This window comes from Bufo bufo, chromosome 11 (genome assembly GCF_905171765.1).
Source record: "Bufo bufo chromosome 11, aBufBuf1.1, whole genome shotgun sequence".
Lineage (NCBI taxonomy): Eukaryota > Metazoa > Chordata > Amphibia > Anura > Bufonidae > Bufo > Bufo bufo.
The window spans coordinates 22,131,830-22,146,367 of NC_053399.1; the positions used below are offsets into that span (position 1 = coordinate 22,131,830).

At 46.6% G+C, this 14,538-nt stretch overlaps 1 protein-coding gene across 2 annotated transcripts in view; it reads left to right on the top strand.

The window, feature by feature from the left end:
* The first annotated feature begins 14,132 nt into the window (after positions 1–14,132).
* Positions 14,133–14,538, top strand: part of TOGARAM1 (TOG array regulator of axonemal microtubules 1) — a 60,425-nt gene continuing 60,019 nt past the window's right edge. The window contains exon 1 of one of the 2 annotated variants that reach the window (XM_040411644.1): positions 14,133–14,349. The gene's annotated coding sequence lies outside the window, so the exon portion shown is untranslated. The remainder of the gene's footprint in view (positions 14,350–14,538) is intronic. The other variant, XM_040411645.1, reaches the window with a different exon arrangement.

Consider the following 14,538-nt stretch of genomic DNA (forward strand, 5'->3'; position numbering starts at 1 on the left):
CTCAGCCGGGATCGGCAGAGTGCTGGATGCAGGGGCGTAGCTAAAGGCTCATGGGCCCTGGTGCAAGAGTTAGGCTTGGATGGGTAGCTAGCGGTGATGGTGTATGCTCACCAGAAGTTAGCTGAAAGAGCCATTTTAGGTACCGGTCCGGAAAACCCCTTTAACTCTTTTGGAAGGAGCCCCCGCAGTCTGTAAAGCACTTATATGCCGGCGCGTGCAGTGGGTGCCATAGTTGTCGAGGGCCTGCTGTTTTATTCAGCAGGCACCCAGGGCTAATGTCCGCTATCGGCAGTATCACAGATCGCAGGCTTTTAAGGCTACTTTCACACTCGCGTTTGTTGCGGATCCCTCCTAGATCTGCACAGACGGATCCGTTCAGATAATACAAACATTTGCATCTGTTTGACTTAGGCCTCTTGCACACGTTTACGTTCCGTTTTTTAAGTTCCGTATACGGACTGTATACGGAACCATTCATTTCAATGGATCCGCAAAAAAAAAAGGAAGGTACTGCGTATGCCTTCCGTTTCCGTATTTCCGTTCTTTTCAGAGATAGAACATGTCCTATTATTGTCCACTGTCCACTGTTCTATCAGGGGCCAGCTGTTCCGTTCCGCAAAAAAACGGAGTGCAACGGACGTCATCCGTATTTTTTTGCAGATCCGTTTTTGGCGGACTGCAAAATACTGAAAAAGCCATACGGTCGTGTGCAAGAGGCCTTACATTGTGTGTCAGGACGGATCCGTTTGGCTCAGTTTCATCAGACGGACACCAAAACGCTGCAAGCGGAATGGAGACTGATCGGAGCCAAACTGATGCATTCTGAGCGGATCCTTCTCCATTCAGAATGCATTGGGGCTGAACTGATCCGTTTTGGACCGCTTGTGAGAGCCCTGAACGGATCTGACAAACGGAAAGCCAAAACGCCAGTGTGAAAGTAGCCTAACCCTTCAGATACCGTGGTCAGCTCCTTTGGAAAATGCAAGGTGGAATCTGATTGGTTGCTATGGGGAACTAAGGCAGTTCTACTTTACACCAGTTTAACCACCTCAGGACCGCCGTACGCAGGATTGCGTCTTTGCGGCGGTCCTGTTGTTCTGGGTGGACGCGCCGGTGCGTCCTCTCGCGAGACGCGAGATTTCGTGCATTGCCGGCCCGCGCATGCGCATCGCGGGCCGGCAAAAGTTAAAGAAGTATTTCGTCACCAGCCTGCCAGCAACGATCATTGGCTGGCAGGCTGGCGATTTTCAAAAAATCGAATCAGAAGCCAGATAACAGATCATATTAGTAAATATGATCTGTTATATGGCTTCTCTGCTCCTCTGCTGGTCCTTTTCGTCGGTTGGATCCAGCAGAGGAGCAGACTTCACAGTGAGTAGCACCAACACCACACTTTAGCCCCAGATCACCCCCCTGCACCCCAATTAACCCTTTGATCACCCCTTTGATCGCCCCTGTCAATCACTATTGAAAGGAAAAAAAGTGATCAGTGTAAACTGTCACTTTTTTTTTTTCACTAGTATTGGCTGTTAGGTTTTAGGGATAGTTTAGGCCCCTTGGTTAGGTAGTTAGCGTCAGTTAGCGCCCAGCCCACCGCACCGCAGTCACTTTTATTCGCTGATTAGCGTATCGCTAATCAGCATTTGTACTTTTATAGTATCTGTAAGTGATCAAAACTGATCACGGTCAGATCTATAATAGTATTAGTGTCACTTTAGTTCGCCCTCCACCCAAAACGCAGTGTTTGCCCGATCAGGCCTGATCGGTCGCCCACACGTGCGTTCACCCACGCCCGCCCCACCGCAGTGACAAAAAAAATTTTGTTTTTTGATCACTGCACATTCACTTTACAAGCACTGCGGCGATAAAAAAATCAGTTTTGATATTTTTTATCAACCGCAGCGGCCTCCGGTACTTCGCTAGCCTCCCCTTTGTAAGACAGGTTTGCTTTTTTTCTTGGGTAGTCTCAGGGAATACCCCTAAATTTAGTAGTCCAAATGTCAAACAGGGGGTATTCTTCTGAAGAGGCCTACAGGATTCTGACCCAGTCGGATGAGGAGTGGGAACCCTCATCTGATGAATCTAGCGGGTCAGAATATGAACCTGTGGAAAGCAGTGGCTCTCTGACCCAAAGTTCGGACGAGGAGGTGGAGGTCCCTGGCAGCACCAGGCGTACCCGGCCCCGTGTCGCTAGACCACAGGTTACGCAGGATCCGTTTCAAGAGCAGCAGAGTGGGGCTGTCGCTGCCGGATCACGTGGTGAGGCATACACCAGCAGCGCAGCCCTTCCTGGACCTAGTACCAGCACTGCCGTACAACATGGTGACGTGGCGAGCACCAGAAGGGCAGTTGAAGCTGGTACGGTGGCACGTGCACTAGTTACCCCGTCGCAGCCACCGCGCAGACAGGCCCGTAGAGCCCCTAGAATCCCTGAGGTGCTGGCAAACCCTGATTGGCAGTCACCAACTTCAGCCGCACCTGTAGTTCCCCCTTTCACCGCCCAGTCTGGAGTTCGGGTTGAGACGGCTCAAATCGGTTCGGCCCTGGGATTTTTTGAGCTGTTCTTGACTGCGGAGCTCTTGGACTTAGTCGTGGCAGAAACAAATCGGTATGCCACACAATTTATATCCGCCAACCCGGGAAGCTCTTATGCCCAGTCTTTCCGGTGGAAACCAGTCCAAGTTTCCGAAATTAAAATTTTTTTGGGCCTTCTCCTCAACATGGGTCTAACTAAAAAGCATGAATTGCGGTCATATTGGTCCACGAACCCAATTCATCACATGCCCATGTTCTCTGCTGCTATGTCCAGGACACGATTTGAGACCATCCTACGTTTTCTGCATTTTAGCGACAACACCACCTCCCGTCCCAGAGGCCACCCAGCTTTTGACCGGCTCCACAAAATTCGGCCCCTCATAGACCATTTCAACCAGAAATTTGCAGATTTGTATACCCCTGAGCAAAACATCTGCGTAGACGAGTCCCTAATACATTTTACCGGGCGCCTTGGCTTCAAACAATACATCCCAAGCAAGCGTGCCCGGTATGGGGTCAAATTGTATAAGCTCTGTGAAAGGGCCACAGGCTATACCCACAAATTTCGGATCTATGAGGGAAAAGATCAGACCCTGGAGCCGGTCGGTTGCCCTGACTACCTGGGGAGCAGTGGGAAGACAGTCTGGGACTTGGTGTCACCCTTATTCGGCAAGGGGTACCATCTTTATGTGGACAATTTCTACACAAGTGTGGCCCTCTTTAGGCATTTGTTTCTAGAACGGATTTGCGCCTGTGGCACCGCGCGAACTAGTCGCGTGGGCTTCCCCCAACGGCTTGTAACCACCCGTCTTGCAAGGGGGGAGAGGGCTGCCTTGTGTAACGAAGAACTGCTCGCGGTGAAATGGAGAGACAAGCGTGACGTTTACATGCTCTCCTCCATTCACGCAGACACGACAATCCAAATTGAAAGGGCAACCCGTGTCATTGAAAAGCCCCTCTCAGTCCACGACTATAATGCGCTCATGGGAGGGGTGGACTTCAATGACCAGATGTTGGCTCCCTATTTAGTTTCCCGCAGAACCAGACGCTGGTATAAGAAGGTGTCTGTATATTTAATTCAATTGGCGCTGTATAATAGTTTTGTTCTCTACAGTAAGGCTGGGAGAACACGATCCTTCCTCAAATTCCAGGAAGAGATCATCGAGAACCTCCTTTACCCAGGAGGTTCCGTGGCCCCATCCACCAGTGTAGTTAGCCGTCTACACGAGCGACATTTCCCCAGTGTCGTTGCTGGTACCTCAACCCAACCGCCACCCCGAAAAAAATGTCGTGTCTGTAGCAGGAGTGGAATAAGGCGTGACACCCGCTATTTCTGTCCTGACTGTCCTGACCACCCTGCCCTATGCTTTGGTGAGTGTTTCCGGAAGTACCACACACAGGTACACCTAGCATAGGGATTGCATCTCACAGGACAGGCACACAGGGCTATTAGGGCCCTTTTACTCACAGCTGCTGCAAACCTCTCCTTTCACCTGGGATAAAGTGCATAATGTACTTCGCCACATCTTTGGGCAATTTGCGCTTTGCACATTGTCCCATGGGGAAGGAGAGGTTTGTTCTATAAAGGTAAAAAAAACTAAACAAAAAAAAAATTACCGGTAAGTAAAAAAGTTAAACGTTCAGTTAAAAAAGTTAAAAAAAAGTTTCTATGTTCTGTTCAACAGTTAATAAATTTATTGCGTTGCGGCCTGGTTTTTTCTTTTTTGTTTTGTTTTTTTTACCTTTCAGGTGGACCAACCGATCGACTAGCTGCAGCACTGATGTGCATTCTGACAGAAGCATTGCGCTGCTGTCAGATTACACGCAAGTCGGTGTATGCGGCGCTGCAAGACGAGATTTCTCCTCTGCAGTAAAAGATATGTTTGCCGAGGCATATGAGCTGAGGAGGTGGCGGTGTTCATATACTTTGGCAAACACTTTGTATATATAAAAAAAAAAATCCCGGCAATGATTTATTCATCCACATCGATTGATGTGAATGGAGAAATCTGGTTTGCCAGGGCATACGAGCTGAAGTGGGTATGGATGTTGGGCGGAGCTCCTATGTCCTGGCAGACGCCTTTCCCCTCCTTTTTTTTTTTTTGGCAGAGATTTTTTCATCCACATTGATCGATGCGAATGAAGAAATCTGTGCCGTTCATTTTTTTCTTTCAGCCCAGAGGCTGAACGGAAAAAAAAAATCTCATTACCCGTATGCTCAATATAAGGAGAATAGCAGAAACTCCTAATGCTGGGCATACATGTAATGATTGCGGAGACCCTCAAATGCCAGGGCAGTACAAACACCCCACAAATAACACCATTTTGGAAAGAAGACACCCCAAGGTATTCGCTGAGGGGCATATTGAGTCCATGAAAGATTGAAATTTTTGTCCCAAGTTAGCGGAAAGGGAGACTTTGTGAGAACAAAATCAAAAAAATCAATTTCCGCTAACTTGTGCCAAAATTATTTTTTTTCTATGAACTCGCCATGCCCCTCATTGAATACCTTGGGGTGTCTTCTTTCCAAAATGGGGTCACATGTGGGGTATTTATACTGCCCTGGCATTTTAGGGGCCCCAAAGCGTGAGAAGAAGTCTGGTATCCAAATGTCTAAAAATGCCCTCCTAAAAGGAATTTGGGCCCCTTTGCCCACCTAGGCTGCAAAAAAGTGTCACACATGTGGTATCTCCGTATTCAGCAGAAGTTGGGGAATATGTTTTGGGGTGTCATTTTACATATACCCATGCTGGGTGAGATAAATATCTTGGTCAAATGCCAACTTTGTATAAAAAAAATGGGAAAAGTTGTCTTTTGCCAAGATATTTATCTCACCCAGCATGGGTATATGTAAAATGACACCACAAAACACATTCCCCAACTTCTCCTGAATACGGCGATACCACATGCGTGACACTTTTTTGCAGCCTAGGTGGGCAAAGGGGCCCACATTCCAAAGAGCACCTTTCAGATTTCACAGGTCATTTACCTACTTACCAGACATTAGGGCCCCTGGAAAATGCCAGGGCAGTATAACTACCCCACAAGTGACCCCATTTTGGAAAGAAGACACCCCAAGGTATTCCGTGAGGGGCATGGCAAGTTCCTAGAATTTTTTATTTTTTGTCACAAGTTAGTGGAAAATTATGATTTTTTTTTTTTTATTTTTTTTTCTTACAAAGTCTCATATTCCACTAACTTGTGACAAAAAATAAAAACTTCCATGAACTCACTATGCCCATCAGCGAATACCTTGGGGTCTCTTCTTTCCAAAATGGGGTCACTTGTGGGGTAGTTATACTGCCCTGGCATTCTAGGGGCCCAAATGTGTGGTAAGGAGTTTGAAATCAAATTCAGTAAAAATTGACCTGTGAAATCCGAAAGGTGCTCTTTGGAATATGGGCCCCTTTGCCCACCTAGGCTGCAAAAAAGTGTCACACATCTGGTATCTCCGTACTCAGGAGAAGGTGGGGAATGTGTTTTGGGGTGTCATTTTATATATACCCATGCTGGGTGAGAGAAATATCTTGGCAAAAGACAACTTTTCCCATTTTTTTATACAAAGTTGTCATTTGACCAAGATATTTATCTCACCCAGCATGGGTATATGTAAAAAGACACCCCAAAACACATTCCTCAACTTCTCCTGAGTACGGGGATACCAGATGTGTGACACTTTTTTGCAGCCTAGGTGGGCAAAGGGGCCCATATTCCAAAGAGCACCTTTCGGATTTCACAGGTCAATTTTTACTGAATTTGATTTCAAACTCCTTACCACACATTTGGGCCCCTAGAATGCCAGGGCAGTATAACTACCCCACAAGTGACCCCATTTTGGAAAGAAGAGACCCCAAGGTATTCGCTGATGGGCATAGTGAGTTCATGGAAGTTTTTATTTTTTGTCACAAGTTAGTGGAATATGAGACTTTGTATGAAAAAAAAAAAAAAAAATCATCATTTTCCACTAACTTGTGACAAAAAATAAAAAGTTCTATGAACTCACTATGCCCATCAGCGAATACCTTGGGGTCTCTTCTTTCCAAAATGGGGTCACTTGTGGGGTAGTTATACTGCCCTGGCATTCTAGGGGCCCGAATGTGTGGTAAGGAGTTTGAAATCAAATTCAGTAAAAAATGACGAGTGAAATCCGAAAGGTGCTCTTTGGAATATGGGCCCCTTTGCCCACCTAGGCTGCAAAAAAGTGTCACACATCTGGTATCTCCGTACTCAGGAGAAGGTGGGGAATGTGTTTTGGGGTGTCATTTTATATATACCCATGCTGGGTGAGAGAAATATCTTGGCAAAAGACAACTTTTCCCATTTTTTTATACAAAGTTGTCATTTGACCAAGATATTTATCTCACCCAGCATGGGTATATGTAAAAAGACACCCCAAAACACATTCCTCAACTTCTCCTGAGTACGGGGATACCAGATGTGTGACACTTTTTTGCAGCCTAGGTGGGCAAAGGGGCCCATATTCCAAAGAGCACCTTTCGGATTTCACAGGTCATTTTTTACTGAATTTGATTTCAAACTCCTTACCACACATTTGGGCCCCTAGAATGCCAGGGCAGTATAACTACCCCACAAGTGACCCCATTTTGGAAAGAAGAGACCCCAAGGTATTCGCTGATGGGCATAGTGAGTTCATAGAACTTTTTATTTTTTGTCACAAGTTAGTGGAATATGAGACTTTGTAAGAAAAAAAAAAAAAAAAAAAAATCATCATTTTCCGCTAACTTGTGACAAAAAATAAAAAGTTCTATGAACTCACTATGCCCATCAGCGAATACCTTAGGGTGTGTACTTTCAGAAATGGGGTCATTTGTGGGGTGTTTGTACTGTCTGGGCATTGTAGAACCTCAGGAAACATGACAGGTGCTCAGAAAGTCAGAGCTGCTTCAAAAAGCGGAAATTCACATTTTTGTACCATAGTTTGTAAACGCTATAACTTTTACCCAAACCATTTTTTTTCTACCCAAACATTTTTTTTTTATCAAAGACATGTAGAACTATAAATTTAGAGCAAAATTTCTATATGGATGTCTTTTTTTTTGCAAAATTTTACAACTGAAAGTGAAAAATGTCATTTTTTTGCAAAAAAATCGTTAAATTTCGATTAATAACAAAAAAAGTAAAAATGTCAGCAGCAATGAAATACCACCAAATGAAAGCTCTATTAGTGAGAAGAAAAGGAGGTAAAATTCATTTGGGTGGTAAGTTGCATGACCGAGCAATAAACGGTGAAAGTAGTGTAGGTCAGAAGTGTAAAAAGTGGCCTGGTCTTTCAGGGTGTTTAAGCACTGGGGGCTGAGGTGGTTAATAAATCTCCCACATAGTGTAAGTCTCATAGACACCAATGCTAATGCACTGGAGTCTATGAGAGAAGCAATCTGAGGATCGATGGTTCTAGTTCCCTAGGGGAACTATAAAAAAAAAACTAAGATTTTTTTTTAACAATATAAAAATAAATATTTTAAGAGTTTCTACCACCACATTTTGACCTAATTAGCTGTCAGACACTAGCGATCTGCTAGTGTCTGCTCTACCTAACCATGCTATTGTAATTCCTTTCTGTGCAGCGGTTACCCTAAAAAACGTAGTTTTATTGCTATGCTAATGAGCCTCTAGGTGCTATGGGGGCGTCTTTTCAGCACTTAGAGGCTCCGTCTACTCACCATGTCTGCCGCCCAGCTCGTCCCTCCAGCCCGCCCCTCTCCTCTAGAATGACAGCCTCCATCGCGGCCGAATTCTCACGCCTGCGTCGTGTGCGTCTGTATTCGGCGCAGGCGCAGTGACTGTCAGACCGCTCCCTGCGCCGGCATCTCCACTGCGCCTGCGCATCTCCACTGTTTGAGGCCGGGCGTCGTCTGTTCCTGGGAGCACTCTGACGTCATCGGCGCAGGCGCAGTGGAGATGCCGGTGCAGGGAGCGGTCCGACAGTCACTGTGCCTGCGCCGAATACAGACGCACACGGCGCAGGCGCGAGAATTCGGCCGCAATGGATGCGATGGAGGCTGTCAATCTAGAGGAGAGGGGCGGGCTGGAGCGCACTGGGCGGCGGAAATAGTGAGTGGACGGAGCCTCTAGGTGCTGAAAAGACGCCCCATAGCACCTAGAGGCTCATTAGCATAGCAATAAAACTACGTTTTTTAGGGTAACCGCTGCACAGAAAGGAATTACAATAGCATGGTTAGGTACAGCAGACACTAGCAGATCGCTAGTGTCTGACAGCTAAATAGGTCAAAATGTGGTGGTAGAAACCCTTTAAAAATTCAAATCATCCCCCTTTCTCCAAAATGAAAATAAAAGCAATTAAAATAAATAAACACCATGGGTATCTCCACGTGCAAAAATGCCCAGGCTATTAAAATATTTATCCCGTGCAGCAAACGGCGAAACAGTAAAAAAAAAAAAAAAGAAGTCAAAATGGCTGATTCATCGTTTTTTGGTCACGTCACCTCCGACAATTTTTTTTTATAAAAAGTGATCAAAATGGTGTCAATGAGAAGTACCGATCGCCCCAGAAAAAATTATCCCTCACCCAGCTCCGTATACATAAAAATAAAAAAAAGTTAAGGGAGTAAGAATATGGTGATGTAAAGCAAAAATTAGTTTTTCCCCCAATTATTTTTTTCCCCAGTATTAATTAACAGAAGAAAAACTATATGTGGTATTGTTGTAGTTGTACTGAGCCGGAGAATGAAGGTAACAGGTCAGTTTTACCGCACAGGAAAGGCAGTAAAAACAAAACCCATAAAATTGTGGCGGAATTGTGTTTTATTTATAATTCCGCCCTATTTGGAATTGTATTTCCGCCTCCCATTACATTGTATGCAACCGTAAATAGAGCCATTAGAAAGTGCAACTTATTCCGCCAAAAAAACAAGCCGTCATACGGTTGGTAGCCTTAGGCCTCATGCACATGACCGTATTTTGTTTCTGTGTCCGTTCCGGTTTTTTTACGGATAGGATGCGGACCCATTCATTTCAATGGGTCCGCAAAAATCGCAGACAAAACACCGTGTGCTGTCCGCATCAGTATGTCCGTTCCGTTGCTCCGCAAAAAAAATAGTGCATGTCCTATTTTTTTCTAGTTTGCGGACAAGGATAGGCATTATTACAATGGATCCGCAAAAAAAACGGATCCGCAAAAAAAACGGATGCCATACGGAACGTCATCCGTTTTTTTTTGCGGACCGCAAAACACATACGGTCGTGTGCATGTAGTCTTAGGCTGGGTTCACACGAGTGTGACGGATCGGCTCCGGATGCGTTCAGTGAAACTCGCACCATTTTGCAAGCAAGTTCAGTCAGTTTTGTCTGCGATTGCGTTCGGTTGTTCAGTTTTTTTCCACGCTGGTGCAATGCGTTTTGATGCGTTTTGATGCGCCAGCGATAAATAACTGAAGGTTTACAAACAACATCTCTTAGCAACCATCAGTAAAAAACGCATCGCACCCGCACTTGCTTCCGGACACAATGCGTTTTTCACTCAAGCCCCATTCACTTCTATGGGGCCAGGGCTGCGTGAAAAACGCTGAATATAGAACAGGCTGCGATTTTCACGCAACGCAGAACTGATGCGTGAAAAACAACACTCATGTACACAGACCCTTTGAAATGAATGGGTCAGGATTCAGTGCGGGTGCTATGTGTTCACGTCACGCATTGCACCCGCGTGGAAAACTCGCTCGTGTGAAAGGAGCCTTAGGCCTCTTTCACACGGGCGTTCCGGATTTGCTCTGGATGTGTTGTGTGTAGTGTCCCACTACGTAAAGGTGGGCACTACTAAGGGTTATGTTGCTCCCACCTCCTATGGGAGAATGGTATTTTGTATTGCATTGAAATGCCATGTTAATTCCTGTGTACCAGGCCTGTTAGCGGTGTAGTTTCTCCTCCCAAGCTGTAGAGGGAGCTAGGGAACCCCCTAGTATATATAGTTAGGCCCAGACAGGAAAGACTTAATGCAGTATAGTCCAGGAGGCTAGTTAGTGCAGTCTAGCCTGCCTGAGTTTCCTGAGCAAAGCAAGCTCAGAAGTTGCATCCAGGGGAAGAGCCTGCCTCCTGATAAACCAAGTTCCTATAAAAGTACAGTGCAGAGCCAAGTTTTATTCCAGCCAAACAGAGAGCTGAAGGGCAGAAGGATATTTACAGCAAGGAGACATATACCAGAAGAAGTTTTCCCTACCCAAGGATAAAGCCAGCAATAGGGGATACGGGTCTTGGAGAAAGACAGACAGGATTCTGAGGAAAAGTGCAGCCTGATCTGTAAGTGGGATTCCCTCTGAGTATCTTGCAAGGACTTTGCCTGCCGTTTTATATGAAGCCTGCCTGTCACAACCTTTTACATGTGGAACTGACTAAAGACTGTAAATAGTTGAACTGCTTCAGTAAACAAAAGTTCTGGTTCACTGCAACTTGTGTTCCTCAATTATTACTACAATAAATCGGTGTGCCACCGTTACCGGCACTGGCGTCACGAACTTAAAGGGATCTTGCCACCGGCACATTAAACCTGCAACATCCAGAGCACCTCACCTACCACCTGGCCTGGTCCTTATACACAGAGAGTGCCCCAGAGGATCCATGTGCCAGCCTCTCCATCACTGCTGTACGCCTGCCCAGGGTATATAAAAACTGTGAGTACCAAGAGCAACCCTCGGTTAGTAACTACCCCTGTGACCTCACCATTCGCCTCACCCTGCCCTGCAGGGCTGCGTACTGCATGTGCATTACGGGGAACCCGCGCGAGTAGGCACGCAATTGCAGTCAGTTTTGACTGAGATTGCATTCCAATGTTCAGTTTTTTCCGTGCAAGTGCAATGCGTTTTGCACGCGCATGAGAAAAAACTGAATGTGGTACCCAGACCCGAATCCAGATTTCTTCACTGAAGTTTCGGTTCGGGTTAGGTGTTTTGTAGATTTTATTATTTTCCCTTATAACCAGGTTAAAAAGGAAAATAATAGCATTCTGAATGCAGAATGCTAAGTAAATTAGGGATTGAGGGGTTAAAAAAAAGAAAAAATTAACTCACCTCATCCACTTGATCACACATTAAGCAGAACCTGCTCTGACGTCACCGATTACGTCATCAAAGGTCCTTTTGCAGGTCCTGAAAGAAGAAGAAAGAAGACGATGCCGGCTGCGCGAACAAGAGGATGAGGGGAGTTAATTCTAAAAAAAATTTTTAACCCCTCAAGGCACATTTCAGTAAGCTTTCTGTATTAAGAATGCTATTATTATCCGTTATACCCATGTTATAAGAGAAAATAATACAGTAAATTGACTTTTATCAATTTACTAACATCGTCTCCTAGCAACCATGCGTGAAAATCGCACCGCATCCGCACTTCCTTGCGATTTTCATGCATCCCCATTCATTTCTATGGGGCTTGCGTTGCGTGAAAAACGCACAATATAGAACATGCTGCGATTTTCACGCAACGCACAAGTGATGCGTAAAAATCACTGCTCATCTGCACAGCCCCATAGAAATGAATGGGTCGGTATTCAGTGCGGGTGCAATGCGTTCACCTCACGCATTGCACCCGCGCGGAAAACTCACTCGTGTGAAAGGGGCCTTAGGGTATAGCCAAATGTGGCCGGTCCGCTGCAGCGGAAAATCCGCGGGATTCTCTGCCGGAGCTGAGAAAATCGGCACCAAATTCCGTGCGGCAAAGAGTGAAATCCGTGGCAGAAATCTATAACATCAGTAGACCTGCTGTAGATTTAAAGGGGGTGTCCAAGTCTGCAAACAAATGGTTAAGGGGCGGCGTGGCGCAAAAGTAAAAAAAAAAGAAAGACTCATCTCTTCAGATCATCCTGGGTTCAGCGCCGGCCTCTCTCTCTGCCGGACCATCCGTGACCTCAGCAGTGACCTGTGCAGGAATGGCACCTCCCCCGGAGATGGTAGCTGAGCCCTGGCCGGAAAAACGTTGAGGAAATTAGTTTTTTTTTTTCTCCATGCCCCGCCCCCTGATCATTGGTTCCTGATTTTGGAGAAACCCTTTAAAATTTGTGCAAATTTTCTGTAGTATGTGGAACAGATTCTGCATCAAAATCCACATCCCATGCACATGAATGGGGGGGGGGGGGAATCCTTGAGAATAAACACAGGTAGCTGAATATTGCCACCATGGGCGTAGGAAGCGGGGGGGACGGATCCCCCCCAGGAAATAATGCGGGGGGGGGACAGGTATGGTCAAATCCCCCCCAGCGGCAGCGGGGCAATGTGTGCGGCGGTGGCGGGGCAGGCACTGAGATGAGCGTTTCCACTGTTTGTATCTCCGTCCTCAGGAGGTGGGAGGTGTGTCCCTTTCCTGTTCCTCTGATAGGCTGCCGGCACTACTAGGCCGGCAGCCTATCAGAGGCCGGCGTAGGCGGCGCGATGACGTCATCGCGCCGCCTGAGCCGTACAGTGCTGGAGTCGGGACACAGGCCGGAAGAGGCCTGCATCGCATCGCTCCAAAGAGGTAAGTATAAGTATTAATTTTTTTTTTTTATTGTATACAATACTTTGTTTTACTGGCACATGATGGGGGGGGGGGCTATTACTGGCACATGATTGGGGGGGCTGTTATTACTGGGAAATGATTGGGGGGGCTGTTATTACTGGCAAATGATTGGGGGGGCTGTTATTACTGGCTGATGAGAGGCACTGGGGGGCTGATGAGAGGCACTGGGGGCTGCTATGAGGCATGGGGCTCTTATCTGAGGTCTGATTGGGGGTCATTCATATTGGGGTCTGAGCTGAGGTGTGAGCTGAGGTCTGATTAACATTGGGGGTCTGATTGATGGTCTGACCTGAGGTGTAATGAAAAATATATTTTTCTTATTGTGCCCACTTCCAGCCCGGAGCCCAGAGCACTGATCCGGAGCAGCTTGGAGAAAAAGGCCTCACAGTCTCCCACACTCCTTCTGCCCGGCCAAGCCTGTCAGCACCCCTGAGTCTTCAGAACTGTAAGTGTGTGGGGGGGGTTCACACACACACACTTAAAATTTAACGATATAAACAACTCGCAGTTTATTGAATAAGAATATTCCCGGCGAGCAAAAATGCTGTGTCCCCCAGATTTTTTGGGGTTCCTACACCCATGATTGCCACCGATTCTAAAGATTTGCCGAAGGCAGATTAGTCTCCCTGACGTCCAATCTGCGTCAGTGCACATCAGCAGAAATCCAAGGCTGAATTCGGATTTCCGCTCTGGATCCTGTAGTAAATACCGTCGGCTATGCAAAACTGCCACATGTGAACATGTCCCAGCAAACTAGAGAAACAACTGAAGCTGCAATGGTGACTATATGTATGTACCTGGTTTTCCCAGTAACCAGGACATGGCTGGGACATTATAACTGGGAGCACACAGGGTCACAGAGAGCACTTGGGGATCCTGACTGGTTAGCTTCCTTTAATACTGACAGTTTTCTGACAGGATCCATATGAATGTGCAGAGCACGCAGCAGCCGGTGACCACCACGTTACCACAACACAGCAGCGCCCTACAGGGGGCGGGGACGAGAAACGCGGACGGAGGAAGATTGGCTCCACAGCCCCGCTGTAGCTCCTCCACGTCACGGGTCAGCTGATCTCCTCCGTCCAGAGCAACCGGCAACACAATCGCTGCGTCCAGTGTGGGCAGGGGAGGTGGCGGCCGGGGCAGGCGGGCACACAGGGGGCGTGTGGTTGGTAGTCGGGGGCTCTGCTGGTGGCACGCAGCCTGGACACCTGTGGAGCGCCATATCTGGGCGACTCGGGACCTGGTGACTGCAGAAGACTGGGGAAGGATTGTCACCATGTGTGTGTGAAGGTAAAGTCAGAGTGTCTGAGGTGTACACTGCCGTATGTGTGTGTATATGTACTGCTATATGTGTGTGTATGTATATATACTGCCGTATGTGTGTATATATGTGTACTGCTATATATATGTGTGTATATGTACTGCTATATATATGTACTGCTATATATATGTGTGTGTGTGTGTATATATATATATATG